The sequence below is a fragment of the Microcebus murinus genome, chromosome 8, assembly GCF_040939455.1.
Source record: "Microcebus murinus isolate Inina chromosome 8, M.murinus_Inina_mat1.0, whole genome shotgun sequence".
NCBI lineage: Eukaryota > Metazoa > Chordata > Mammalia > Primates > Cheirogaleidae > Microcebus > Microcebus murinus.
The window spans coordinates 105,363,370-105,390,289 of record NC_134111.1 but is presented as its reverse complement, the minus strand read 5'-3'; the positions used below and the strand labels follow the sequence as shown (position 1 = coordinate 105,390,289).

General features: G+C 56.1%; 1 protein-coding gene across 2 annotated transcripts in view; it reads right to left on the bottom strand.

The window, feature by feature from the left end:
• Positions 1-26,920, bottom strand: part of TWIST2 (twist family bHLH transcription factor 2) — a 52,287-nt gene that overhangs the window by 10,834 nt on the left and 14,533 nt on the right. Inside the window, exon 2 of one of the 2 annotated variants that reach the window (XM_012755739.2) lies at positions 13,326-13,925. The exons of the other annotated variant lie outside the window; for it this stretch is intronic. The gene's annotated coding sequence lies outside the window, so the exon portion shown is untranslated. Of the gene's footprint in view, positions 1-13,325; positions 13,926-26,920 lie in introns of those variants that run through there. 2 annotated transcript variants of the gene reach the window in all.

The following is a 26,920-nucleotide window of genomic DNA, read 5'->3' as shown; positions in this document are numbered from 1 at the left end:
GCTCCTGTCCTGCTGGGGACGCGCCGACCTTTGACCTTCGCTGGGCTCTAGAGGGCACCTGGCCAGCCCGGGTGGCTGTGGGCTCTTGCTGTGACTGGCAGTCCTGCAGGGCCGTGGTCGGTGTCTGGGACGCTATGGTCTCGGGGGACAGCAAAGGTGGCAGGTGGCCCGGCGGACCCCAGCCCAGCAGGCTCTGGGCTGCGTCACGTCTCCGTGGCCTCCTCTCCCTGGCCACGTGCAGAGGCCACCGCGGGCCTTTGCCCAGGGTCGGGACGCTCCACCTGCACTAGGGTGACCCTCACTGCTCAAGGGCGTGTCCCCCACGCAGCTCCTTGACAGCGCAGCCCTGCAGGGGCGCCCTCCTGCCCGCTGCTCCCCCGGGGACCCCCGCGGCGAAGGCGCAGACGGGCGCTCTTCTCTCCGCAAGCCTGGCGCCCTCCAGGCGGGGTCTCCCTTGGCAACCATCTCCTCATCTATAAAACGGGCTGGTGCCACCTGCCCTGCAGGTGGGAGGACACCTGGCACGTAGTAGGGGCTCACTCGGTGTGAGGAAATCTGTCAGGAGCACAGTGCACCTCACAGCAGTCATGGACACGGGGGCTGCCGGCTTGTGAGGGACAGAATGCTGTCCCGTGTCACGGTGCTGGCTGCACTGGGATGTCGGGTGACTATTTATTGCAGGCTAAATAACTCGAGTCATCACGGAGGCATAAATACAAACAGAGTTCTCACTGAATGCCGCCGCTCAACAGCAAATATCTACCATGCACACGGTATGTGTGGACTGTTCTAGACCCGGGAAACACAGGGATGGATGGGGGGACGTTGGGCTCTCAAAGAGCAGGCTGGCGGTGGCTTTAGTGCTTTTGGTATTTGTGTAGTTGGGATACGTACATACACACGCACACGCGATATTACACGTATGCATGCCCTCTATTTGCACACATGTACCATATGCACACATACCACACATACATTCCTATGTGCACACACACATAGACACATACACCTACACACACTTCTTCTCTAAGAAGGGTCACCTTTGTCTCAAGTTCCTCCGAGTCCTTATTTAATGACTCCCTGGTGGGGGTGCAGATACCTGGTGACTCCTCTAGACCTGACTTCTAAGGTGGCCTCGCGATTGCTCTGCTGGCTGCAGGGCTGGCCACGGGCAGAGGGTGGGCGGAGAAGGGCCGTGCCCTCTGGAGCCACAGCAGCCCTGGGACCCGGGTGGCCGGGACGTGCCCAGGGAGGGCAGCAGGACTCTGCTGAAAGCACGTTAGGACCACTCACGTGTCAAAGAACATTTCTAGCGTCTTCCTGCCCAGTAGAGTCAGCCTGTGTGAGTCACTGTGGGAATCAGACATGCACATGTAACATGCATAGCTGTGTCTCTTCCCAAATGCTCCCATGTATTTCTTCACTGATTGCAACAATATTCCTGAGTGTGGGAGCCAGAAAAGAATACTTTCGTTTGAAAGAGAGCAGAGCTAAGACCTAGAGATCTTGAACAAGACTTTGGAGCTATTACCAAAGCTGAGTAGCGAATTAAAGTCCCCAAATGTTTGCTACAGTATTTCTGACTCAACTGGGGGCTACTGCTCCTTAAGTGGGAACCATATTTCCCTCACCAGACCGTTTTTAGTGCATTTAACTACCATTTGAACTCCCTCTTAACTTCCTAAGGTAATTTCTGCTGCCAGACATACCCCATGAATATGCAAAGTGGGGTCGAAGTCCACGATTATGGGGGGGATTCAGCCAGCTACTCTCAGCCCTTGATCCAGAAATCCTCATCCCCTTCTAGGTTCTCTTTAATCAAGCTTTGTCAATAAATAGATGTGATGCAGATGTTCTGTGCAGTTTTAAAGAACGCAGGTTGAAGCCACTTCAAAACAAAATATTTCCCTGCAATCAAATAAAAAGTATGAAAATAAGTAGAAGAAAATGTCGACAAAACCGGAAATGGAGGCAGGACTCTGAAAACAAGGCAGCAGACCTTGGGCCACAGTTAAGGTTCAAACAGTGCTTAGGGAAAGTGCAAAATGATTAAAACTTTTCAGCATCCTAATAGGAATTGCTTTAGGGAAGCCTGGCGTATAGAGATCCACATTTAGTAAACAAGTAAGTGAAGCCATGGTTACACCCTGGAAAAGTTTTATGACTTGTAAAACAAAAGACTTTAGTGAAAATTGCCTTTCAAAACTGAGCTCCTCTGGTGTGGATTTTAAAAGACTCGCTTTACACAATTTTCCCGCAAAAATACCGGTTTCACAGAGCAGAGTGTACCTGCACGAGGCTTTCAGGACAACCTGAGAGGCGGGGGCGGGTCATGAGATTGTTTTCCTTCTTGGTCGGTGCAGCCGGCCGCACCAGGCTGGCTGGCGAGAGTGTATGGGGGTCGAGTACACTAGGCTGTTATCAGCTTTTGATAACGGTGCACTGTGTTTCTGTCTGAAGTCGCATTTGTGAGTAACTGCACAGCTCGACAGTATTTTTTAAGACCGTCTGCGTAACAGCCCATCATGTCAAAGAAGACCAAGAGAATGCTGAAGGAAGAAAACAGATTTTTTAATGAGGATTGGGGATGGCAATAGTATCTTGTTTCTGCTAAAGATAAGATGATTTGGCCGGGCGCGGTGGCTCACGCCTGTAATCCTAGCTCTCTGGGAGGCCGAGGCGGGCGGATTGCTTGAGGTCAGGAGTTCGAAACCAGCCTGAACAAGAGCGAGACCCCGTCTCTACTATAAATAGAAAGAAATCAATTGGCCAACTGATATATATATATAAAAAATTACCCGGGCATGGTGGCACATGCCTGTAGTCCCAGCTACTTGGGAGGCTGAGGCAGGAGGATCGCTTGACCCCAGGAGTTTGAGGTTGCTGTGAGCTAGGCTGACGCCATGGCACTCACTCTAGCCTGGGCAATAAAGCGAGACTCTGTCTCAAAAAAAAAAAAAAAAAAAAAAAGATAAGATGATTTGCTTGCTCTGTGATGCTGCAATGTCAACATTAAAGAATCTCAATGCTCGTCAGCATATAACGCTCATAAGGACCACAAATGTTTTAAACTAGAGGGAGAGGCACGAAAGGTTGTACTGCAGAAATTAAAAGATGAAAAGCAAAAATAAAGACAATTCTTTCAAGCAGCAATAAGACCTGGAAATAATGCCACTGAAGCAATTTATAAAGTGGCTTATATACTCAGGATAAAAGGAAAGTGATTCAGTGATGCAGAAACTGTGAAGGAATGTCTTGTTGAAGCTGTAAGATGCTTAGACCCCAATCATGTTTCAAAGTACGAACAACTGCCTCTTTCTAGGAGAACCATAACCGATCGGCAGGATGAACTAGCCTTCAACTTAACAGAATGACTTCGTGCAATAATTTAAAAGGCAAATATATATTATTCCATCACTTTGGATGAATCAACGGATACTACTCACTCAGCACAGGTTTTATACTTCGCTTGGGTCATAACAGAAGATTTTCTTTGCTATGAAAAGTCACCCACTTTGGGGCACTCTTGTGAACAGAACACGGGGAATAGACATCTTCAACAACTTTTAAGATAAATGTCGTGAAGTTCAACTAAATTTGGTAAATTTAGTGAGTGTAGGTATAGGCAGTGCACCTTCCATGACAGGAAAACATGAAGGGTTTACTGCACAGATAACAAAAGTATTAACAGATCCAGACACTCTCATTTCTTTTCATTGTATCTTGCACCAGCAAAATCTGTGCTAAATCTAATATTTTAAGTGACACTTTGTGACAAGTTGTAAGTATTGTTAACTATATTCTTGCAAATGCAACACGGCATTGTCAGTTTGGTAACATGCTAATGTTGAACTCTGAGGTATTCAGCGTGGATTTGCTGCATCATTCTAAAGTGCATTGGCTATTACAGGGACAGGTGTTAGCCAAAATTTTATCTCTGCAAGAAAAGACAGTTAAATTTTATGCAGAACAGAATCAGCAACATGAATTATTGCAAGACGATTTCTGTAGGAATGCAACATTTCTGTGTGATATCCTGTCCAATCAAATAATCAAAACAACTTGACTATTTCTTTGCAAGATGAAACTAAATCTATATATGATATGTGGCAAAAAAAAAATTCAAGAAAAATTCAAAAAAAAAAAATTCAAAAAAAATTCAAAAAAAAATTCAAAAAAATTCTTCTTCAAAAGGAAATTCAGAATGAACATTTTTCCCAGTTAGCAAAGGTCACTGAGGAGCAGGATAATATATGCAAATCATCTGAAGAACACGCAGCTGTTGCAGACATATTAATTGGAGAACACAATAAAAGGTTCACCGACTTTGAGAATCATGACATCACTCAAATTACCATTTCAGCCTCAGCTAGTTGGTATCACCAGGGCACCTAAAGAGCTAGAGATGAAATTGAGCTCTCAGTAGATGATTTTTTTTGACACAATGTTTGATGCTAAGATCCAAACGAATTATGGAAAAATGCAGTAGAATACCCACACCTTTGGCAACATGCCTGAAACACGCTTTCTTGCTTTTCAACCACTATTTCTTCGAATCTACACTCACCTACCCAACCCAAATCAAGATGCCCTTAAGGTCACAGATGACTGACACCCACCTAGAGGATCAACTGAAACTGCGAACCTCCAAGCTGCAACCAAATATTCAAATGCTTTCCAACAAAAAGCACACACAACAAAGTCATAAAAAGGTTAGTTAACTTTAAAATTAATAAATAGTTTTCATTTTTTGAAATTATTATGTACCTAGTAGTTAGATTTTACAAAATAATGTACATTTTTAAGTATATCCAATTGAAGTTTCTTGAATGCGGCCTTATTTAATTGCAGCTCAATTAATGCAGCTTCCAACACGGAAAAGGTCCCCACCCCTGGTCCACGGCTTTGCCAACGTTTCCTCTTCTGCACTCGAAAGAAAACTCCAAGATATGTGAGTGGATTAGCCTTGCATCGAAGTCCTCCTGGCGCCTCTGCCGTGGGTTGTTACAATTATTCAAGCTGTTCTTAGACACTGCTAATGTGCTTGTCTGGGCCAGGGCTTCAGGGCTGTCCTAACCAAATGCTGCTCCTCCGTCCCCTCTTCCGACCTTGGCAGCCCCTCTCCTGCCATGGTAAGGTCTGGCATCTGGCATCTCCTCCAGCACAGTCTCTTGCTACTGGAAATGTCAGCTGAGAACAGAGCCCCCGCTGACCAGCGCTGCACCTGCCCTCCTGCTCAGTCAAGGGCATCACCTGGGCTCCTGCTCAGTCAAGGGCATCACCTGGCCTCCTGCTCAGTCAAGGGCATCACCTGGGCTCCTGCTCAGCTCAAGGGCATCACCTGGGCTCCTGCTCAGCTCAAGGGCATCACCTGGCCTCCTGCTCAGTCAAGGGCATCACCTGGCCTCCTGCTCAGGGCATCACCTGGGCTCCTGCTCAGCTCAAGGGCATCACCTGGCCTCCTGCTCAGCTCAAGGGCAACACCTGGGCTCCTGCTCAGCTCAAGGGCATCACCTGGCCTCCTGCTCAGGGCATCACCTGGGCTCCTGCTCAGTCAAGGGCATCACCTGGGCTCCTGCTCAGTCAAGGGCATCACCTGGCCTCCTGCTCAGTCAAGGGCATCACCTGGCCTCCTGCTCAGTCAAGGGCATCACCTAGGCTCCTGCTCAGTCAAGGGCATCACCTGGCCTCCTGCTCAGTCAAGGGCATCACCTGGGCTCCTGCTCAGCTCAAGGACATTAGTGGCCTCCTGCTCAGTCAAGGGCATCACCTGGCCTCCTGCTCAGTCAAGGGCATCACCTGGCCTCCTGCTCAGTCAAGGGCATCACCTGGCCTCCTGCTCAGTCAAGGGCATCACCTGGCCTCCTGCTCAGTCAAGGGCATCACCTAGGCTCCTGCTCAGTCAAGGGCATCACCTGGCCTCCTGCTCAGTCAAGGGCATCACCTGGGCTCCTGCTCAGCTCAAGGACATTAGTGGCCTCCTGCTCAGCTCAAGGGCATCACCTGGCCTCCTGCTCAGTCAAGGGCATCACCTGGCCTCCTGCTCAGTCAAGGGCATCACCTGGCCTCCTGCTCAGTCAAGGGCATCACCTGGCCTCCTGCTCAGTCAAGGGCATCACCTGGGCTCCTGCTCAGCTCAAGGACATCACCTGGCCTCCTGCTCAGCTCAAGGGCATCACCTGGCCTCCTGCTCAGTCAAGGGCATCACCTGGGCTCCTGCTCAGCTCAAGGACATCACCTGGCCTCCTGCTCAGTCAAGGGCATCACCTGGCCTCCTGCTCAGCTCAAGGGCATCACCTGGGCTCCTGCTCAGCTCAAGGACATTAGTGGCCTCCTGCTCAGTCAAGGGCATCACCTAGGCTCCTGCTCAGTCAAGGGCATCACCTGGCCTCCTGCTCAGTCAAGGGCATCACCTGGGCTCCTGCTCAGCTCAAGGACATTAGTGGCCTCCTGCTCAGTCAAGGGCATCACCTGGCCTCCTGCTCAGTCAAGGGCATCACCTGGGCTCCTGCTCAGCTCAAGGACATTAGTGGCCTCCTGCTCAGCTCAAGGGCATCACCTGGCCTCCTGCTCAGTCAAGGGCATCACCTGGGCTCCTGCTCAGCTCAAGGACATTAGTGGCCTCCTGCTCAGTCAAGGGCATCACCTGGCCTCCTGCTCAGTCAAGGGCATCACCTGGCCTCCTGCTCAGTCAAGGGCATCACCTGGCCTCCTGCTCAGCTCAAGGGCAATACCTGGGTTCCTGCTCAGCTCAAGGGCAATACCTGGGCTCCTGCTCAGCTCAAGGGCAATACCTGGGCTCCTGCTCAGCTCAAGGGCAATACCTGGGCTCCTGCTCAGCTCAAGGGCAATACCTGGGCTCTTGCTCAGCTCAAGGGCAATACCTGGGCTCCTGCTCAGCTCAAGGACATCAGTGGCCTCCTGCTCAGCTCAAGGGCATCGCCTGGGCTCCTGCTCAGCTCCCAACACCACCCAGAACTGCCTGTGGGCTGAACGGGCATCACGCTGAGATGGTGGCCGGGGGTCTCCAACATCCGACATCCCTGGGCCTCCAGGAAACAGCCCAGAATCTTCTTTAGACTTCTGGGTCCGGTGAGCTCCCGGTTGGAAGAGGGAATACTACGTACATAGGTGCTCGTCTCTACAGCACTGGCACCCCTAACGGCATCCTCTGAGAAGAAATCCGAATTCTCCCCCACACTGTGTGCTATGGCTGGAGAATCATAAATGAAAGTGTTTGGTGAACCTAAAGGATGTGGCAAGAAACCACTTTCCCCGTAAACAGTCTCCCTCACGCTCCGGGTATTTAATTGCTGCACTGAACACCGAAGGAATGCTGAGCAGCGCTCTGCCCCCGAGACCCGGACCCCATGAGAGGGTCTGGGCAGGTCGTAAAACAGGGAGCTGTTCTGCTGCTTTGCAGAGTAAAGTCCACTGCACATTTTATATCTTAGTGGGAAAATCATTAGTAATGTGATTTTAAAGCTAAGATTACAATAATACGTTAAAGTGCTCAAAAAAAAAACAAACCCTGGTCCCCTTTGGGCTGTGATCCCGGCGAGCATTCCAGTGACCGCCTGCCCCCACCCCGGGCCACCCCAAACCCTGGCGCATGGCTTGCAGAGTTCCCAGGCGTCTCCTTGGTAAATTCGGCTCTCAGCGTCACCAGGAATCTCACTCCCTGCTAGCAGGCACCGAACACCCACGAGACATCACACGAGTCGGCGAAGAAGGTCCTCACGGACCGGGGCGACGCCAGGCGCTCTGAGCTTCTCGGGGGAGGCCTGTCATCATGTGTCCTCTGCGTGCAGATGTTCTCCCACGGGGAAGGGGCTCCGCACGAGAACCCCTCCTCCCTGCCCCCGGGCCCTCGCCAGCCCAGGGCAGCCGGAGCACCTGCCGTGGGGGGTCTGGGGAGAGTGAAGAGGCAGCTCAGCCCCACATCTTCCTCCGGGAGCAGGGGGCTGGCGCGAGGAGGCACTCGGTCCAGCCATGGGCTCACTGGGCGTGAGTCTGCTGGACCGTGGGGCTCCTCATCTGAACACTGACCCATAATAAAGGCACTAGCCGTCGGGCCGCCCCTTGCCACCTGCCTGTCCCCGCACCAGGCAGGCACGGAGCCGCCGCTCTGTGCCCAAACCTGCCAGCCGGTCCCTCGGCCTGTGCCACAAGGACAACCACACCCCTTGAACCCGTTCATGAATCATACCACGCCTAGAATCTTCTTCTGGGGCTTAGACCTGGACACGGATGGCATGAGCAGGGGCACGTGGAGGGCACGGCCCCCACGCCAAGGAGACTGCAGCTTTAGACCGTGCTGCGGGACAGGGCAACTGCCAGAGGGAGCGTCTCTGGGGCCAGGCTGGGCCCTCCCGTCTCGCCTCTGCCACTGGCTGTCTGGGGGGCCTTGGCCACGTCTCAGCCCCCACTGGACCCCACTTCTCCAGGGGAAAATAGGGAGACCTGCTCCTGGGTCACATGGCCCCGAGGGCCGAGAGTGTCAGTACCTCCAGGGAGACCTGAGCGCTCACGCATGGTGGCACATGCCTGTAGTCCCAGCTACTCAGGAGGCTGAGGCAGGAGGATTGCTTGAGCCCAGGAGATTGAGGTTGCTGTGAGCGAGGCTGACGCCACGACACTCACTCTAGCCTGGGCAACAGAGTGAGACTCTGTCTCAAAAAAAAAAAAAAAATCCCCATCCTTTTCCTTCTGTTGGAATGTTGGAATCAAGGGGCAGGGAGAGGGAGGCTGGGCTCTCGCGTCTGCCGTCCCTTCTCCCTTTGCTTTCTGTTTTTTCTCTGCCTTATTCTTTCTGTTCAATGTCAGGCGAGCCAGCCCAGCTCCTTGGAGGCCAGCAGCTGCAGAAACGAGCGCGAGTGGATTTTAAATCAGCAGAGGATTTTAAAGATGAGCGATGTGGTCAAAGACACCCGTCTGCAGCACCGCGCGGCTCTGGCCGGCTCCCCCACCCGCGCTCGGGGACCCCGAGCTCCTCGGCGAGGATATACAGCCCACAAGGGGCTACCGGTGTCCACGGGAGGGAGGGACCATCGCCCAACCCGAGCAGTAAAACAAGAGCCACATAAATACTGCGGCTCTCCTCCAACTCCTCCAGCCCTCGTGAGTCACGCAGCAGAAGATGGAGGTTCAGAAATGCAAAGGCCTTGCTCAGCTTTCTGAAAGAATTAGCAGAAAAACAGAACCCAGGGGGAAGAGTCACACAGGAATGTTCACGTCTGTCTCCCCAGAGCTGGAGGCGGAGGTGTTAAGGAGGTGAAGAGACGTCAAACCCAGAGGGCTCAGGCATTTGCACACCTGATCGTGGCTGCCCCGAGCCCCCAGCCATCCTGGGGGTGCACACCTGAGCCAGAGCTACCTGCTCGTGGCTCTGAGCAGCCAGGACTGCACCCGCCTACTGGCAGAGCAGCCCAGAAAGCGCAACCTTATTTTGTTAAAGGAAGCTTTCTGTTCTTGGAGGACTTTTAAAATCGAGTCATCGCTTCCCAATACTCCAAACAGACAGGCTCCCAGGAAGCTCCCTGGCCGGGAGACAAAATGAATCTGTAAGTTACAAGCAAATTTGCTCCTTTCAAGGAGGTTTTCTCATGAATTTAAGTGCTTTTACAGATCATTAACTCCTGGCTGGGAAGCCAGGGCACAGAGGCAAGCTAAGCTGGACTGGGAGCTGCTGCCACCCGGGAGGCCAATGGCAGGCAGGGCGAGGAGGCCCCAACGATCACACCAGGAGTCTGGGTTACCCCAGATTAGATTCCCACATGCTCCTGGACGGCCGTCTGTGCTGTGAGGCCGGGCAACCTGGCACAGCGTGGGACACAAGGCGGCTTTTGCATTTCTGTTCGGGTTGCAGCATAAAAGTGGGAAAAAAGTGTTGATCTGTTTTCCAGCCACCACCTTACTTAGCGGTCCCGGTGGTTCTGAGAGGGCGGGGAACACAGGTAGGCACCGAGAACGCTGGACGGAGGCCTGGGACGCCCACACTCCCGGGAAAACGGCACGGGCGAGCGTGTCCAGGACGGTGCCCCTCGGGCCTGGGAGGCCCAGGCTGCTGCTGGGAGTGGGGTGGGGAAGAGCCCCCCAGGAAGAGGGGGTGGGGGAGGCAGGGAGGCCCAGACTTACCCATTCTGACTCAGTCTATGCTAAACAAGACAGTGAGGGCGACAGAGACAGACTGACACAGAGACACTCAGAGAGACAGAGAGATGGGGAGAGACGAGAAATGGGCAGCCCTGTCTTCAGGGAGCTGCTTTGCGCCCAGGCTCGCGTGGGTAGAAAGCCTGGGTGCACGGTGGGGGCGCCTTCCCCTCCCGCAGCCCCTGTGAGGCCCGGAGCTCCTCTCGGCGGCCGGTGGCTCCTCCAGAACACGTCTCCTTCCCCAGGCGAACGCACACGCGAGCTCCCGCCGGCCCCGGGCAGCACCGCAGACCGGGAGACACCTGACTGGGGGCAGAGACGGCCCACAGCCCGGGGCGCCAGCCCAGCCCAGCTCGGGGGCGGGGACCCTGCACCCCCACGACGATGCACGTCTCCTATCCGGGGGCAGCGCCCTCTGACCCCAGCTCAGGTAGGAGCCCTGCCAGGAGATCTCCGCGCTGTGGGGACGCCGCTCTTGGTGCCCGGGCAGGCGGAGGGCGTGAACGAATGAAGGAATGAATGAGTGGGGGACGGGTAGTGAGGGGCACCAAGATGGGGGGACTGCCTTTCTGAGATTCCCCCATCGGATGACATACACACACACAGCCCGGCTTGTGGGAGGGGTGAGCGCCAGCGTGTCATGGCGATGGCCTCGTGCTCATCAATGCTCACGCTGATGGTGAGCATTAATTGAGTATTAATAGTCATCAACGCTGGTGGCCCAGGGCTCTGTCCCAGGTCCCTTCTCTGCCCACAGGGCATGGATTCTCCACGGGGAGTTCATCGCCTCTGGGCCCAGAATCACACCCCACCTACCCAGTGCTCGTAGCGGGCCCCCCACAAATGAAAGTCCCATGAACCATCCCTGCTTCTCTCTCTGCGTGGAATGTTCTCTCCAGCTCTGGGGGCCTGGCCAGTGCTGCCTCCTCTAGGAAGTCCTCCCTGACCTGCACCACCCCAGCACGGCTGACCCTCCCTCCCCATATCCAGGGAGCTTCTCCAGGGTCCCGCCGGCTGCACACGTCCGAGGCCCAGGGCCGGTGCCTGACCCAGGGCGGCACTGGACCCTGTACCCACCGCCAACCTAACGCCAGAGCCCTGGGGTCCAGGGCAGTGATTTTTGGCACATGCCTTCCTACTGGGGGGTGTTGGAACGGGGGCAGTGGGGAAGGGCAGGCAGGGGTAATTTAGAAAGCTCCACGAGGGAGTCTCGCCGAATGGTGCGTGTGGCAGTTGGCCAGGTAGCCTCAATAGGAGGGCGTTTGTCTACGAGACAGGGTGACCATGCGATTCATCATGTAAAGTGAGACTTCTGGGGAGTGGAAGGGCACCATTAACAGTCTTGTTTGCAGAGCAGGAGGACACCAGGACAGCCCTGGGCCAACAGGCAGGGACGGTCATCTGACGATCGGGCCATCGCTTCTGATGTTCTGCCCCACCCCCATCAGCCGACAGAGCCCAGATTTCTGAGCTGGTCCGGAGGGGGCACCAACCCAAACCTCCCCACCATGCACGGCCCAGGCACGGAAGGTCGGCCCCACCCCGGAGGGATGCACGGTCTCCGTGCAGAGACAGCCAGGACCCTGGGTCCTCCCATGATGGCCATGGCAGCCCCTTCTTGCCTGTTCATGTTTGCCAGAGTCTTTCTCTGTATAAAGCACACATTGCAGCCGGGCATGGTGGCTCACACCTGTAATCCTAGCACTCTGGGAGGCCGAGGCGGGTGGATTGCTCAAGGTCAGGAGTTTGAAACCAGCCTGAGCAAGACCTCATCTCTACTAACAATAGAAAGAAATTAATTGACCAACTAAAAATATATATACAAAAAATTAGCCAGGCATGGTGGCGCATGCCTGTAGTCCCAGCTACTGAGGAGGCTGAGGCAGGAGGATCGCTTGAGCCCAGGAGTCTGAGGTTGCTGTGAGCTAGGCTGACGCCACGGCACTCACTCTAGCCTGGGCAACAGAGTGAGATTCTGTCTCAAAAAAAAAAAAAAAAAAAAAAAGCACACATTGCAGCTTGATATTTTACAACTAGAATTTTTTAAAATTATGGTCTCATTTCTCATCACTTGGGGGTTTCAGTCCTCCTGCAAGTTTACACGCCCTCACTCGGCAAGTTCAACAGACAAGTTATTACCACGACCTCCGACATTGACATCTAACAGAACACTAGAAGGAGAAGTTGCTCCTGAAGGCAGCGGCTACAGAGAGAGGAGACGGGGACTCCCGCTGAGAGTGGGGCCCACGGGGGACAGCTCCCGACTTGCCCCCACCCGGCACGGGCGGCCGGGAGCCGGGGTTTCCGTTTAGACCTGCACAGTCGCTGCTGGTCCGGAGAAGCGCGTCCGCTCTGCGTTATCTCCCGAGGGGACAGACTCCAAAGCGGCACGGGAGCACAGCTTCTCCTGGAGGAAGACGCAGCCCGCGCTGCGCGGGGTCAGCCGACAGCAGGGGGGCACAGGGACCCGCGTCCCCTCAGGCTGGACCCTGACGATCACCAGGACGGGACGCAGAGCGAGTCTGCGGGTTCCCATGGCCTTGACAAGCTCCGGACGCCCTGCCGGGCCGGGCGAGGAGCTGCCTCGTCCTTTTCCCGACGCTCTGGGCTTTATACCCCTCGGCTGCCATTTAACTCTAGGTTAGAAAACGGGGGTTGGGGGGAGAGAAAGTGTAACGGCGACTGTGAAAGGCGAACGTGGTGAGCTGCCCGCCGCACAGACTCCGGCAGGTGGACGGTGGGGGCTGTCATCACGACAAGGGTCTGTGAAGCAACCTTTCCGTCTATTCATTTTCTCGGTACTTGGGGACAGAGGAGAAATGCACGCAGAGCCATGACCCCCAGAGACCAGGCTCCGGCTGCGGGATTGCCAGGGACATGGGACGGGGTAGCCCTGCCCAACACCAGCCTTTCTGGAACTACGCTCTGAATGGCCCACCCTGCCCCTGCTCACAGGCACCGTCCCCTCCACCCTGTGCCTTAGTGGGAAAGATGTCAGGGCTGACCCCGGGGTCATCCCACTTTCTGTCTGGTCCCCAACGTGTGCCCCGGTGACCCCAACGCTGATGCTCTGAAACACCCTCTCTGGCAGCGGAAGAGCCCCCCTCCCCACGCTCTCGTGAATTTCTTGGACGCGTCTACTGTCTTCCTCTTCCATGTGCAACTGAGACTAATTTTGTTGCATGAAAAATTTTATTAAATATATGAGTTAACTTGGGAAAGAAATGACATGTTCACAATCCCATGTGTTTCCAAACAGCCCCTCGTGCACAGAGCTCCTCTTTCAAAAAGATACTCTAGTGGATTTCCCAGGTGGAGATTCCTCCTCAGAAAAGTCCTCCACGTGTCTCACCACGCAGATACCAGGTCGCACGTACATTCTGTGTTTGTGAGCGGCGTCTTCTCGTTTCGTACGATATAATCGGTTATTGCTAGTGTGTGTGAGAATGTCTTTAAAAAATTATCTTCACTTAGTAATCAGCCTCCTCTGTTCTGAACTGTCTCATGAGTTCTGATGATTTTGAAACAGTTTCCTTTTCGGTGATGGGGCGGGGGTGAAGTTCCTCACAGGCAACTGTATCATCTACAAATAAAGATACTTGTATCTTCTGCTTACCCATATAGCCTTAGGTCTATTTATCTTCATTGTTTCATAGAATCATTTTCGAAGTCCAAAATAATGTTACAAAACAGTATGTTGGCGAGAATCCTACTGACTCATATGCAAATGGCTTGAGTGTTCCATCAGCTTCCGGAATAGATGCGATCCGGCTCTATGAAGGTAAGGAAGAATCCTTTTATTATAGCTTATTAAGATTTTAAATATCAGAAAAAGAGATTTTAATATCAGAAACATGTTAAACTTTTCGCAAATGCATTTTCGGTACCTATCGAGATGATTCCATTAATTTTCTTTTTTGACTACAGATGTGCTGAATTACACCCACGAGTCAAAGAATCTGAACAGTCTAAAACGCTTCTGCCGCATATCGCCAAAGTCTGTTAAAACCTGGCGGAAGTGTCTGAAGGTCCTACCCTTACACTCCATAAGTAAACCTTCCTTGTTCCCGGCGCCCTGTGCTTTTGAAATATTGCTGAATTTATTTTTCTCATAACTTACCTAGAATTTGAGCTCCTAATGAGATAGATTTTTTTTCCTGTTCTTGATGGGTTTTGGTAGCATGCTCTGAGAGGTTTTCCTTCTTTCCCTCTGAGTTTCTGTCGTGTTGGGGACTGTCCCCAAGGCGGGGGGGCTTTGTGTCTGCACCATCACTGCACCCTCAACCTGGCACACCAGTGGCACTTAATAACTGAGCGAACAATCCTTGAAAGTAGAAGGAGATACCCAGACGGGAACACCATGAGCTGGACGTCTCCTTTGGAGGCAGTTCATGAGATATTTGTAGTTACTTTTCCTTAGGTTTTGCTCTTCCCAACTGCAAAATTCTTAAGAGAAAGGGAAGTTCTGAGCCACTGGGAGTCCCCTATTGCCCACGGAAGACCCTGCCTTGATTTCACTCTAGTGAAGTTCAACCATCACTGAACCTCCCAGCGGCCATGTGGCCACCCGGCTGCAGCCACCCAAGGGGGCGGTGGTCAGTGAGCTGTGTGTTTCTAACAAGCACAGCTCATTGATACAGAATTTTGTTTCTGCCGGGGTCCCCCACATCTGCAGCTAGTAGTAAGTGGTGTGGACTTGAACCCTGGGCTGGGGGCCATGTGGCCTCAGGCCCCTGCATCCTGCCGTCCCTCCCCAGCCCTGCAGAGAGCAGAGCCCCCAGGGGCCAGCTGCCTGGCCTTATTTATTTTCCCTCTATTATTGCATCAGAATCTTCCGCAGCAAACTTTCACTCACGATAGCGCTGGGCTTTCCAGGGGTCTCTGCCAAGGATCTGTGAAGTAACCTTTCCATCTATTTATTTTCTCGGTACTTGGGGACAGAGGAGAAATGCACACAGAGCCATGACCCCCAGAAACCCAGCCGAGTGACTGACACCATGGGAATTTGTCTGGCCTGATTCATGGCACTCCTGTGACCCGGTCAGGGAGCTGAAGTTCACGGCACTTCCTTGGCTCCCGTCTCTTTGTAAACGTCCAGCGCTGGAAGCCGGCCTCTGTCGCAAGGTGCTGTGCAACTCCGCGCAGTCTCCCAGCAGGCCGAAGCCAGCTACGTGGAAAACAAAGCCACAGGGGTGCACCCCTCGGGGGATGCCTGGCCAGTATCACGTGTCCTTCTAAGTTTCCTCTTTGATCTTTTGGCTGAACCCACTCCCCCCAGAGAGGAAGCGTCCGGAGGCGCCCTAAGGAGCCCACCCCGGCGGGCAGCACGGGGCTCGGACGTGGCCTTCGCCTCGGCTAGACCTGCAGCTGCAGCCTTTCCTCTCACCTGCAGGCTGGGCGTCACCAGGGCTCAGCCCAGCACCAAGAAACAGCCGGGTCCACAGTGGCCCGAGACAGCCACGGGGCCCAGATGTCCCAGCTCTGCAACCAGGGGTAGCCCAGTTGGGTCAAACTGCTTAAGAGATGAGAAAGCCAGTGAATGCATTTCGTATTTTCCATGTTGCTTCCCGAGTCTTCTGGTAGCGAGAGAAAAATAAAGCCATCCAAGCCGTGCGTGCCCGGCTGGCCTTTTGAACCGTCCAGCTAGCTGCTTCCCCTCTCAGCCTCGCTCTTCTCGGTTCCCTCACGCATCCTACGTGAGGTCACCAGCAGGGGACAGGTGACCCACCGGGGAGGTCCAGGAGGAGAGCAAAACCGAAGCACAGAACCTCACTCGGAGGAAAATCAGGTGCCGTGGAAGCCCGGGGCGGCCCCCTCGCACCCGAGTGACAGGCGGACACCCCCGGGATGTGCACCTGGGCCCGCACGGGGAGGGAGCTACCCCCCACACACGCAATTCTCAGGACAGGGGCAGAGCACCAAGGTCTGCCTCTGCAGGAAAGCACCCGGGCAACGGGAGACGCCCTGGGGGCTGCAGACGGCTCTCGGCAGGGAGAAAGCCACCCGGTCAGGTCGAGACCTTTCAGAAGGTTCAGCCTTTTGCTGCAGAAGCGTGCGGACAACGCGATGTCTCGGCCTGCATCCTTCACACTTTTTCTGTTCTTTTGCAAAAGAACATCAAGTAACTAAAGCAGACATTTAGTTACAGGCCCAATAATGTGGAACTACAGAGAAATACTGCATGTGAAGTTAAGATACCCATGGCAGCAGAGTTGAGTTTTAAAGCAAATTAGATTTTCATTTCCTGGACTTGGTGACACGCAGGAGGATTGAATGACAGCTCTGGGCGGTTGTGCTCCGGGGAGCTCGGCTTCCCTTGAGCGATGGTGGCTGCGGACCCCGCGCCCCAGTGGCCTCCCTGAGCTACCTGGCCGCTGCACCCTCAGGAGGGTGTGGTCCACATCCCACACGGGCCCTCCTCCTTTACAGAGTTCCCCACCCGCATCTGTCACCTTGGGTGGAGCTCTGCCTTGCAGACCTGCAAGTGATTTTTTTTTTTCTTGACAAAACAGAGACAGCACGTTCAGAGTGAGTTGCCAACCCAGCTCTGGGCCGGTGCACACGGCGGCCCGTCCCCAGGCTGGCTCTGGCATCAGGGATGGCACGGGAGGAGACGCTCCGGCTCCCAGCTTCTCCCGAGAGAGACGTGCGGACTTCTCGCCGTTTTGTCTCTGGCGTGGAGACGCTCCAGCACGCGCCGTGCAGGCACACTCTGCAAATCTTTCTGACACAAGCGTGACTTTTGGGCCGGCTTTGCTCCTGCCCTTCCCTGGTGCATTCAGACTCAGGGAGGGCACCGTATTTGCCTTCCCGCTGAGTATGCCTTGCCACAGCACCTGACGTCCTGACAATGTCACACTCGGCAGGACACCGTGGTGCTCGTGCACGTGGGCGTGTGCCTGCTGAGCCATCTCCGGGGCTGCCTTCTGCCCCGTCCCGCCATCCCCCTGCCCAGCCCTGCTCTACACGCCTAGTCTGCCATCTGGGCGGGACCCCCACTCCGCTCAGCTCCCGGCTGAAGCACCCCCTCTTCAGAGAAGCCTCACGTGGTGGCCGGGACACCTGCCCCCTGCCCTTCCCCATGCCCTGTCCCCCTCTCAGCTCCTGTGACCCCCGACCCACGTGTGCTCGGCGCTCCTTCCTGGGCAGTGTCACCATCTTCGTCCCTTCTGCATCCCGGAGGCCACACGCGGGAGGTGCGCGAGGAATATTTGTTGAATAAATGGCAAAGCCAGCAAGGCACCAGGCCCTGGGCTGGCCTTCCCTACCACGCGTCCAGGAGAACGAATCCGTCCCTTCTGCGTTTGCAAACGGCTGCTGCACATCCCTTGCGTGCCACTGTGCTGGTGGCCATTCACACATCCGTCTCCCTGGCTGGATGGCGAGTCCTCCATAGGAGAGACTGAGTCCCAGCCATCTTTACGTCTCCCCACCAGGCATGAGCACTGCAAACAGTCAGTGCCCGATAAACGTGTGTGCGGCATGAAGGAAGGCTCTGAACCCGCGGCTCCATCACGTAATAACGCCAGCTACTCCAAACCACCCCGGGGGAGTGTGTGCTTCTGTCCATGACCTCCGACTTCCCAGACCTGTAGGACGGGGACAAGACTGGCCACCTGTTCCGCAAGCCGTCCAGGTGCCAGAAGTCCAGCGGGCACCTGCTGGGCCCCTGCCTGCCTCTCCCTGGCTGGGCCTGCTCCCCCCGTCTCCCCATGGGTAGATGCTATTTAATAACTCACAGTTCCAAAAATGTCTGAAACCTGTTGCCTGAATGACCTTGAAGACTCCCATCTATACCCAATTAACAGACATTTAGCCCAGTTCTTTTTTTTTTTTTGCAATTAAATTCATTCATTTGCATTTTAGCCAGCAACAAACACAAACCCTGACAATGTATATGAGGGCCCATACATAATATAATATTTTTAAAAAATCAGTTGGGTAAACCTTACATTTAGTAATTTCTTAATTAAATGTCTTTTTCTATCCCCCAAGTAGTAAACTGCATACAATTGTGAAGCTGATTATCAAATATTTTTGAAGAGAATTTACCACAGAATGTTTTGATCATACTAAAAATAATGTACCTGAACTTTAAACAAAATTCACATTTTATTTAGATTGAAATAAACTATACAAAATTTATTTTCTTCACCAAAAATAACAGCAATATTTTCCATATTATTTCTAGATAAACCACAAAACATTTATTTTTGTAGCTTTTCCAGGTTTTGCTTATAAATCAAGACGAGGCAGTAAAGTCATGGAAAAAGACAAGTCAGTTGTCAGTATTCATGGCCTGATTTTGTCCTAACCATGAAACGGAAATGTCCAACATACTAGCCCAATTCTTATAAAAGAAGGAACATCACCCTTCCTTCTGCAGGGTTGGCTAAAAAGTTACTAACTAGATTTAAATGCAGAGGAACTAAAAGACGCTCACAGGCTCCAATTTCTGCAAAGGTTTGGACTCAACCTTTTTGGAAATCTGTAAGCATCTGTTCCATGTAGAATGTGCTGGAAGCTCTAACAGGCATGCCTCTAGCCCATCAAGCCCCTTCTGCTGGCCTGGCCCCAGCCCTGGCCTACAGCCCAGGCCACTGTCCCGCCCAAACCCCATCACGGCACGGCCACCTGGAACACCTGCCAGCCAGAACCAGCCCAGGACCCCTCGCCAGGGACTATCAGAGGGCTGTGACGCCACCTGCTCACAGACGGCAGGGGCACCCAGGACCACGCTGGAGAGTCACGCGCCTCCCGTTAACAGGGCAGAAGCATCTCCCCAAACGTTTGGGATTCGGTTGCAGTAAAACACACGTGACGTAACATTTGCCATCCTGACCGCGGTTAAGTGCACAGCTCGGTGGCTTTCTGTACCTTCCCACTGTGGCGCAGCCGTCACCACCGTCCATCTCCAGAGCTTTCTGTCTTCTCAAACTGACACTCTGCCCCACTGAGCACTGGCCCCCCACCCCCTCTCACCCCTGGAAATGTCACCCCTATGAAATGTGACCGCTCTAGGGACCTCACACGAGCGCCGTCACTCGGGGCCTGTCTTTTCGTGACCGACTCATTTCACTTTCCCTAGCGTCCTCGAGAGCCACCCACGCCCCAGCGTGTGTCGGAATGAGCCGACCACACTCTGTGCACCCCCCACCCACGCACGTCCGAGCTGCTCCCCGCCTGGCGGCCCTGAACACCCCTGCCGCAGGCCTGAGTCTGCTTCTGATGTTTTTGGTGTGCACCCAGAAGCGGGTTTCCCGGATCGTTTGGTGATTCTGTTTCCTTCTATGAGGACCCTCCGTACTGTTTTCTACGGCGTCAGTTTCCACTCGCGCCAGCAGGGCCGGGCGGTTCCACTTCCTCCCCATGCTCACCGACGGTCGCTTCCTCTGCTTCTGTCTGCCTGCGGGGTCGTCCCAGCCAGCGGGCGCGGGCGGGGGTCTCGCCGCGGTTCTGGCCTGCGTTTCTCTGACCATCGGTGACACTGAGCATCTTCCAGCGCACTTGCTGGACATCTGGATATTGTCTTCGAAGAAACGTGCATCAAGCCCTTGCCCGGTTTTTATTCAAGTTGCCTATTTTTCTCGTTCAATTACAGGAGGTCTTTATACATTCTGGACGGCAATCCCTCGTCAGACACGTGACCTGCAAGCATTTTCCCCACGCCATAGGTTGCTTCTCCCTGTTGATCGGGTCTCTTGACGAGCAGCAGTTTTTAGGTCTGTCTGATGCAGGGCGAGCTGTCCAGTTTTGCTTTTGCTGCCTGTCTCCTGAAGGTTTTATTGAGAACCCCAGATTGTTCTTCCTGAAAGCATGAAACTCCCTGTCCGCGGCGGTAAACAAGCTGCAGCAGGGCCGTGCCAGCACTTCTTGTGAAATCCCGTCTCCGAGAGGCTCCTCGCCGCACTTGGAAGCTCTTCCCGCTCTGCGCACACAAGCCCACGTGGCTCGCTTTTCCGGCGAGCTGTGCGCACGATGGGATCTTCCTCTGGGCAGGGTCCTCCCTGGCCCGCTCCTTTGCAAGGAGCAACCTAACCTGCCAGGCATCCGCTCTCCCCAGGCCCACCCAGCCGGCTGCTGCCACGCTGCGAGGACGCGGTCTGTCTGTCCGGCCTCGTCCGGCAGCCCCCGGCCTCTCCCTCCTCCCCGGGGCCGGCCCCAACCACGCTGCTCCTGGTGGATGGGCCCGGGGCAGAGCGTCCAGCCCAGGCAGGGCTGAGCTGTCCGGTCTGTCCCCTCTTTCTCCTCCAGATCTCCAAACCGCCCCGTCACACGGCCCCGGGAACACGGGACAGGGTGCCCTTCTCTTCACGAGGCCGGGGGTGGAAGGTTTGGGCTGGCTCCAGACCCAGCCGCCCGGCACCTGCTGACCCTCTGGGACCCACCTGCTGCCTGCAGACAATGCAGGAGGATAACCCAGCCCCGTCACCGGACGGTCCCGGGGACTGAACAGACACGGGTGCCACACTGTGCCCGCCACACAGGCTGACTGTGGGAGCGAGCCCTGGCCCACGCCACACCCAGCCGCCAGCAGGGTCTGAGCATGTGGCGATAAAGGCCAGTGGGGGTGGGGAGGCGCCGCCCTAGAGAGCCACAGCCTCAGGGCACGGCTTGTCCCGCTGACAGTCACGGTCCGGGCTGCTCGGACGCCCGCCTTAGGAAGCGGGCTTCCTGTGGTCCAGGCAGGACACCCAGGGTCCGGCCTGGCCACGCCCTCGGCGCCGTGGCCGAGACTCTCCGCGCTGCCTCGGAACCAAAGTGGACGGGTCTGGGTTTCGTTTCGGGTGGCTTGTTTTTTTTCCCCCAATCCTGCTTAGCTGCGGAATCTGGACGGAAGCCCAACGTTGTTTACCAGAGCGAGGGGGAAGGGAACTCCCAGCAGAGGGATGAGCAGGTTTGGGGCTCAGAGCCAGCCGGCCCCAGCCTGCAGCCTGCGAGCCCAGGGGCCGCACAGAGCTCTGTCACGACGGCCGTGCCGGGTGATGCCCAGGGGCCTCCGCCCCAGAGCTGGCCAGGAAGCCCACCGCGCCAGGCAGGTGCACCCAGAGGGGACCCAGAGGCAGGGGCTGATGTCTGAGGGTCCCAGTCTCTGCTGGCCACCGCACTGCTCAGGGAGGTGGTTCAGGAATGCAACAACCTTCCTGGACTGCAGTCTTCCGCAGGACTTCACTGCACTTCATTCATTCACTCACTCACTCATGCATTCGTGCCACGTGTTCACTGAGCCCCCCGTCCCGCAGCAGGAGGGCGGCCCTCTCACGCCCTCTGCCGACTCACGCCCCTGGCTCCTCCCCCGCTGGCTCTGGCGCCCTGTGGCCCAGCCCACCCCTGGCTCCCACTAGTCTTCCTCCACGTCCTCCAGGGCCTGGGACCCGGAAGGGCTGCTCCCGCCCTGCCCCTCGGCTCGTCCGTGCTCCTTCCATGAGGACAGGGCGGCATTCTCAGTGTCTGGTTTGGGGCAGTTGACGCGTCATGAGGGGCAGGTGCAGCACACGCCCCGTGTCCAGCCTGTGTCACCTCTGCGCACTCAGTCTGATGCGTGTTCACCGGGACTCACCTGGAGCCGGGCCGTGCAGGCACCGCGACTCAGCAGGCGGGGCGGGCCCTCTGCAGCCGGGACGAGGCCGCCCGTTTACTGAAGGGAATGCAACCGCCACGACCCCCGCCCTCACACCCCAGGGCCAGGCGGGGCTTCTCCCTAACTGCCCAGCCCAAGCCAGGAAATAAAGCCTGGTGAGCAACAGGCGTTTTACGGAGAGTGTGAGTGTGTGTCAGTGTGAGTGTGTGTGAGTGTGAGGGAGTGAGTGTGTGAGTGTGTGTGGGAGTGTGAGTGTGTGTGAGGGAGTGTGAGTGTGTGTGAGTGTGAGTGTGTGTGAGTGTGAGGGAGTGTGAGTGTGTGTGAGTGTGAGTGTGTGTGAGTGTGTGTGTGTGTGGGAGTGTGTGGGAGTGGGAGTGTGTGTGAATGTGTGTGTGAGTGTGTGTGGGGGAGTGTGAATGAGTGAGTGTGTGAGTGTGAGTGTGTGTGAATGTGAGTGTGTGAGTGTGAGTGTGTGGGAGTATGAATGAGTGAGTGTGTGAGGGAGTGTGAATGAGTGTGTGAGGGAGTATGAGTGTGTGTGAGTGTGAGCATGTGGGAGTGTTAGTGTGAGTGAGTGTGTGTGAGTGTGAGTGACTGTGTGTGCGAGTATGTGTGTGAATGTGAGTGTGTGTGTGAGTGTGAATGAGTGAGTGTGTGTGAGGGAGTGTGAATGAGTGTGAGTGTGAGTGAGTGTGAGGGAGTGTGAGCATGTGGGAGTGTTAGTGTGAGTGTTAGTGTGTGAGAGTGTGAGTGTGAGGGAGTGTGTGTGGGAGTGAGTGTGTGGGAGTGTGAGTGTGTGGAAGTGTGAGTGTGAGGGAGTGTGTGTGGGAGTGTGAATGTGTGGGAGTGTGAGTGTGTGGGAGTGTGAGTGTGTGGGAGTGTGAGGGAGTGTGAGTGTGAGTGAGTGTGAGGGAGTGTGATTGTGAGGGAGTGTGAGTGTGAGGGAGTGTGAGTGTGAGGGAGTGTGTGTGGGAGTGTGAGTGTGTAGGAGTGTGAGTGAGTGTGAGGGAGTGTGAGTGTGAAGGAGTGTGTGTGGGAGTGTGAGTGTGTGGGAGTGTGAGTGTGAGTGTGAGGGAGTGTGAGTGTGAGAGAGTGTGAGTGGGAGTGTGAATGTGTAGGAGTGTGAATGAGTGTGAGTGTGTGGGAGTGGGAGTGAGTGTGTGAGTGTGTGTGAGAGTGTGTGGGAGTGTGAGGGAGTGTGAGTGTGAGGGAGTGTGAGTGTTAGTGTGTGGGAGTGGGAGTGTGTGTTAGTGTGTGGGAGTGTGAGGGAGTGTGAGTGTGAGGGAGTGTGAGTGTGAGTGTTAGTGTGTGGGAGTGGGAGTGTGTGGGAGTGGGAGTGAGTGTTAGTGTGTGTGAGTGTAAGGGAGTGTGAGTGTGAGGGAGTGTGAGTGTGAGTGTTAGTGTGTGGGAGTGTGAGTGTGAGGGTGAGTGTGAGGGAGTGTGAGTGTAAGTGTGTGGGAGTGTGAGTGTGAGTGTGTGGGAGTGAGTGTGTGGGAGTGTGAGTGAGTGTGTGAGTGTGTGGGAGTGTGAGGGAGTGTGAGTGTGAGGGAGTGTGTGTGGGAGTGTGAGTGTGAGGGAGTGTGTGTGGGAGTGTGAGTGTGTGGGAGTGTGTGTGGGAGTGTGAGTGTGTGGGAGTGTGAGGGAGTGTGAGTGTGAGTGTTAGTGTGTGGGAGTGTGAGTGTGTGTTAGTGTGTGGGAGTGTGAGGGAGTGTGAGTGTTAGTGTGAGGGAGTGTGAGTGTGAGGGTGAGTGTGAGGGAGTGTGAGTGTAAGTGTGTGAGTGTGAGTGAGAGTGTGTGGGAGTGAGTGTGTGGGAGTGTGAGTGAGTGTGTGAGTGTGAGTGTGTGGGAGTGTGAGGGAGTGTGAGTGTGAGGGAGTGTGTGTGGGAGTGGGAGTGTGTGGGAGTGTGTGTGGGAGTGTGAGTGTGTGGGAGTGTGTGTGGGAGTGGGAGTGTGTGGGAGTGTGTGTGGGAGTGTGAGTGTGAGGGAGTGTGTGTGGGAGTGGGAGTGTGTGGGAGTGTGTGAGGGAGTGTGAGTGTGAGGGAGTGTGTGTGGGAGTGTGTGAGTGTGTGGGAGTGTGTGTGGGAGTGTGAGTGTGTGGGAGTGTGAGTGAGTGTGAGTGTGTGGGAGTGTGAGTGTGAGTGTGTGGGAGTGTGTGTTGGGGGCAGGGAAAGTTCTCAGCGTTCCACTCCCCCAAACCACCCCCCGTCCCAGATCCAGAAGTGCCAGCCCCTGTATCTCCCCGAGAGGCTGTCCTGGGGTGTCGGGGCCCCTCTCCCCCTTTTCTTCTGCAGGGAGCAGTTTGGGGTCGGGGCTCCCCCTTCCCTCCCACGACCTCTGGCTTCTGGAATGGAAAGGCCCTTGGAAGAGGCGTTTCCGTCCTCGGCAAGCGCAGGGCCCGGGCTGCCGGGAGCGCTCTCCTCCGCGGGCAGCCAGGGCACCGTGGATCACAGGGGTGTCTCCCGTCGCCGAGACAATGTGCTTTCACGGCACAGTTTCTCTGTGTGCGTCCTGGGGAAACAGAGGCCCCCACGATCCGACGAGCACTGGGTTTGATCATTCATGTCCCACCGTTCACGCTGGCACCTGCTCGTGCCAGCCCCGGCCCCGGGTGCCGCGTGGGAAGGACAGACGGGCTCTCTCCCTGGGGAGCACACTGTGGGCAAGGGTGCCCGGGGCTCAGGGGTGCAGCTCAGCAGGAGAGCGGCAGGGCCCAGGGCCACGAACGAGGGAGCCTGGGGTGACGCCGGGCAGGTGCAGCCACCCTGCTGGCAGCAGGTGGGGATGGGAAAGCGGACATTTGACGGGGCCCAGGTAACACCAGGCGCTTTGTGGGGTGCATTCCTCACGCTATTCCATTATTGATTTAAGTGACTGGGTCAGCACGGTGACCTGCAAAAGGGCCCGGGGCTGAGCGTGTGCACAGCCTGGCGAGGGGCACAGCAGACTCGGGGCGCAGGACCAGGAAGGAGGCTGACCGTCCCCTGCCGGCCTGCATGGTGGAGAAGTGGCCGTGGTCCGTGACTGGGAATGACACTCGATCGCACAAGCTGGCTTCGTGTAGACAGTGGAGAGCCCTAGCTACCTCCCGAGAGCATTTGCATCGGCTTATTTATTTACACCACACATTTAAGGGAGATTTATGACGGAGGGCGGTGAGGCTCTCTGGGTTGGGAGGAATGCAGCTTCATACCACAGCGGGGAACACGCTCCCGGCCGACCGCGAGCGCGCACAGCTCCGGCCCCCCCTGCCCCTGCCCTGGCAGTCCCACGGCTGCGTCTGCACAGGAGTGGCGAGAGCTCCTGGCGCTGGGAGATGCCTGGTGGGTAGCTCGGGCGTGCATGGCGGGGAGGGTGTTGAATCTGCCCATTCCTGGACCCGGAGGTTCCTGTGCCCAGGCCAAGCGGTACCTGTCTGCCAAGGTGGGTCCCGGCACAGATGCCTCGGGGCTGCCCTGACGTGGCGTCAGCCTGCACCTGGCAGCCGGCAGGTCGGGTCACCCAAGAGCAGTTGGCAGGGGTGCAGGGAATTCCAGCAGGTGCCCGGCTGGCATCCAGGCCTCTGTCTGCCTCTGCAGGGAGCTCCTGCAGGAGACAGGCAGGTCCAGCGCAGGGACGTGATCGAGAGCAGCTGGGCCGGGTTGGAACGGGGGGAGAACCTCATTTGCAGATGCCGCTGGGAGTGCACGCTGCCCACCTGGGCTCTCCCCCTGGCCCTGCCCATTGCTAGCTCCATGCCCTCGGCCGTGTGACTCCGGCCCTCGGTTTCCCCATCTGTGAAACGAGAGTGAAGCACCGAGCTCACCAGGCCTGTGTGCGCACGGAAACAGCTGCACTCGCCCAACTGCACCCTGCTGCGTGTGCTTCCCTCAGAGCCAGGGTGGCTCTGCCCTGTTTCTCTGACCCTTTGCACCACTCGGCGAGGAGAGAACAGGCCTCTCAGAGGGCTTTGCATCCAGGGCAGGGGGTAGCCAGTCCACTGAGCCACCACGATGACGATGACACGCCCTCCTCGGCCCACAGCTGCACCCCGAGGGCCTTCTGGAGCCCTCTGCTTCCCGGTGGATGGAGAGGCCTGGCCCCGTCACGCACCCTGCGCTCTGGACCTTACGGAGTGCCCCAAGGAGGAGAAAAGCCTTCACAGGCACTCAGAGGAGGGACACCCCCAGCGGGCATTTCCCAGGGGGGTGAGGCGGGGGGCAGTGCACTGGGTGGGCTCCTCCTGTGGCCGGGCAGGTGGGGCCAGGAGGACCCTGGATGGAGTGGACCTCGGGGAGTGTCTCCACAGAGCTCCCAGCCACCCACCGACTAGGTGGCTGCAGCCCTGGGCACCAGCCTCTCGCCCCGTGCAGCCTGGTCTCCCCTCCGCAGGCCGACCTGGCCCACAGGCGGGCGGGTGCGCCCTGGGCCAGGAGCCGCCTCCCGCGCTGGGATCCAGGCCTGTCCCATTCAAACCTCCCTGCTCTGTTTATTTGCACAGGCTCTGAGTCACTCCTGCTCCAGTCGGCTCTGATTCATGCGGGAGGCCCCGGGGAGGGGACTAACCCTGGCCGTTAACCTCTTGGTTTCTTTATGTCTCACAGCAAAAGGCATCTGCGGTTTCAAACCGAGAGTCCGGGGGACCGTGCGGCCGTGTGCAGCCGTGTGCTCAGGATGGTGCCGCTGGGGGGGGGAGGGGTGTCCCTCCTCACCTCGGGCCCTGCACTTACAAATATTTCAGCCGTCTCCCAGAAGAAGACTTGGTCATCTGGCAAGCATGGTCCCAGAATTTGCCAGAATATGCGCCAAAGGTAGCCCAGGGTGTGAACAAAGACAGGGTAACAAAAATTAGATTACGGCTGAGAATCTGAAAGGAAACACGAGACTCAGCGCCCGGTTGGTCTCCGGCCCCTGGTGACTCATCCGGCAGATGAGGCTGCAAACAGCAGGGCCGGGGTCCCTGGGGAGCGGGTCAGTCCACTGCACGGCCAACCGCGCCTCCCTCCCGAACACTTGCCGGCCGTCGCACGGGGACAGGAGCGAGGGGGGCGAGGGACTTCAATTGTTGATCCCAGTGAAAATACAAACGGCCCCGGAGGTTGGGGAGGGGTCTCTCCTGCCCTGTCAAGGGAGCTGCCATCGCCACGCCTCTCCTCCGTTTGGGTTAGGGGGACCGTCGGGGAGTTAGCTGAGCTCTCTGAACGTGCCTCC